We start from the raw sequence: 3,314 nt of genomic DNA, 5'->3' as shown, positions 1-3,314 counted from the left end.
ATCCTATTTACAAACACCATTAGAACAAATCATTCTATTCATTAAGAGAATGCAGTTATATATCTATCCCAACCACTTTGAATACACAAATACAAAATGGACATTCATCTGTATTCCCCATTTTTTCTAAGTTCTGTTATTGAATATTATAGGTGTGTAAACTCAGCAAAATATTCTATAAGAGTCCAGTGGCCCATAATAGCATTGGGTTCAATTATTATTTAACATTAAAAAATTATTAGGGGTCTGCCTGGCAAGTGCGAGGTCCCAAATTCAATCCCTGATAACCACTTTTCTTGAACCAAAACAAAAGGAACAATAATAATACGAGCCTTATGACCAAAGAGCTCAGCAGCATGTGTTTGTCCATGTATGATTAATCCTGCCACTCAGCATGATGAAAAAGAGTAATAGTTTTATGAGGGGCATGTGAAATATGTAACATTGTGAAGGACCTACAAACTGCCAAAAGACTCCAGAGTACATATATTGAATTGGGAAAATAATTAAAAGCATTGACAGAGAAGGGTCAACACTAGAGAGCAGAGCATTAGAAAACGCCAGATTAACTATCTAAGGCAGGTTTTAGCCTCTGGTATCACTGCTCTTGGAGAAGTTGGGGCCACCACTAGGCCTGCATTGTGAAGGGCATTACCGAAATGAATAAATATTTTCTGTAGGTTGGATGAGGATGCATGTGCTGGCTAAGGTATGCAGATGGATAGGCCTGTCATACTGACAGGAAGGCTGCAGCCACAAACTCTTGGCACAGGATGACTTTTTGCCATCGTGACAACACCATTGGAAGTGCAACATAGAGGTATGATTATTAAAAGAGGATAAGCTAAAATCAAAACATTATTTATCTTGATGGTGGAGAGGGACAGTTAAAAAAAAAACAGTCTTTTAAATCAGTTACTATAAGAGAAAAATGTAAAGGTAGAATTACAATACTGGGCAATCCCAGTTGCAGTGCTCCCATAACTTCCATGGTGTGACTGACTGCCCAAAGTTATATAATAATATCTATCTTCCTAGCCTTTTCTGATTATAGAAATTGGGGTACTCTGAGGACTATTGGAGTATTCTAGGTGCCCTGCCACCATCTTTTCATTCACCAGTGTATGAGCTGCTGTAAGCTTCTCCTGTGAGGAGCTACTGACCAACCAGTACAGGGTTATCAAACATTAAAATGATCTTAGACACCATTCATGGGGTCAGAGAATGGATCGAATCACCTCCTGATAATGAGAGCATGAGTAGAAGTATGGAGCGGCTGAAGCTGGAGGGAGGTTGGTTGTTCATGTTAGGGCAGGTCAGGGCCAGATTACTGAAGCAGTCAAGTTACCTCGGTCTTGAAGAGGACATCCTGCCTGCACAGCTTCAGTCATTAGTCACTTTTGTCTTGTGATACTAACCTTGCAAATGTATAAATAAACACAAACACACCTACCATTGTTCATTTCTTCTAATGTCAGGAAATACAGGATCGCCACCTGACCGGCTATTTTCTCTTGCCTATCTTTTCCTCATTTCTGCCACTGTTTGCAGAGGTCCTTTGGTCTCTCAGTGTGATCCATTGTACCCCAGGGGGCAAATGGTGGCAGGAATGAGGAAAAGACAGACAGGAAGACAAGAACTAGGTCAGGTAGTGCCCCATCAGGCTGGTTGATGAAGCCATCCCCAGCACAATACTAGTGGTGTTTATTGATACCTTTGCAATGTTAGTAACGTGTGACACAAGATTGCCTAGTGACTAATAGCTGACATTAACCAGGCAGGAAGCTTTTCTCAGGACTGAGGTAGCTTGACTGCTTTAGGCACCTGATGAACAGATGGTGGATTTTCACACATTTAAACAATCTCCAGCTTCTGTGGCTCCAAACATGTCCCCCTTTTTTGTTTTGTTTTGTGGGTGATGAGTATTCCACTGTAGTTGGAAAAGCTGTTTGGAAAACTCTTTACAAGACCTTTGCATACATGCCAGCCCAAAGGCTTTTGGTGCTTGAATTCACCAATGTAATCTTATACAGAGCAATAGTCCATAACAGAAGTGGGTTATCAGTGCAGGTGGCAATTGTCACAAGTTGTTAGTAACTTGAGCATTTTAAAGCTTAAGATATTATTGTGGCATTACATTTCCAATCTCATGGTTGCACTTTTCTCCTGGATTGTTAAGACCAAGTTCAATCAAGACCTGTATCAAGAGGCCCAGCATGTGAGTGAGACCGTCTGCCCTGCTCTCAGGATCCCTCCAGACCCAGCCTAGACCCGGCATGTATGTGGGAGAGTTTCTGCTCCTCTGCTCGCTGGACCCCTTTGGACACAACCCAGGCCCAACAAGTGTGTGTGTGAGAACTTCAGCTCCACTGTGCCCACCAGATCCCTTGGGACCCAGCCCAGGCCTGGCATACAGGCCTTGTGTGCAGCTCTGCAGCTGAAGTCCCTGCAGAGAGGCTAGGGCCAGAACCACCCAGATAATGCAAGAGCAGAACACCTTCCCGTGGGGGGCACAGGGGGTTAACTTCTACAGGCTACAGCAGAAAGAAGCTGAGCACAACAGCCAAAACCAAGCCAGGCACATTGGGATGAATTCAAACTTCATAGATCCGCACCCAGTAAGCTGAGGCACTTTGCTAAACCCAGATCTATAAGAACATCCTTCCTCTTTCTCTCTTAACTGAGAGAGGGGGCAAAAGGTAACAGGGTGATCTAGTCTGACTAGAGGACACCAGGTACATCAAGGGAAGTTATCAGACAGAACTTAGGGGAAATAACTTAAATAAAATTCCTGATTTAATATCTGCTTAGCTGCACAAACATATTGCTTGCTCTTACTGTCTAAAATACAAGCCCATTAGTTACAAAAGTTTGTCAACTGCTAAATATCACTACCCATTGTTAGTGTTCCTCATTATAGTTCTGTAAATATAGAACTAAAATTGCCTTAACCATATAATCTCTCTTGGGGAAGAATTTCAGTATGTGCTAAGGTTATAACTATACCAAAGCTCTACATGAAAGGTCAGAGGACAGTGCTATACAAAATGACAAAGAGAAAAGAGCAAAATGCAATCTCAAGTTGCAAGCCCACCTAGAACAAATGCAGGAGACATTAGCACAGAAGAAACTGGGAAGCACACAGCTGAAATGTCTGGATTAACTGAGGCTGAAATAAAAACAACTGCAGAAAGGTATATAGGAAAATAAAAATCATGTATGAATATGTAAAAAAATAAATTAAAAAATAAATAAAAAAGAGAAAAAAAGGTATATAGGAAATCAAATCAGAAATAACCACTGAAATAAGAAAT

The sequence above is a fragment of the Octodon degus genome, unplaced genomic scaffold (assembly GCF_000260255.1).
Source record: "Octodon degus isolate 3935 unplaced genomic scaffold, OctDeg1.0 scaffold00200, whole genome shotgun sequence".
Taxonomy (NCBI): domain Eukaryota; kingdom Metazoa; phylum Chordata; class Mammalia; order Rodentia; family Octodontidae; genus Octodon; species Octodon degus.
The sequence above is the reverse complement of the archived record's forward strand: the minus strand, read 5'-3'. Positions refer to the sequence as shown.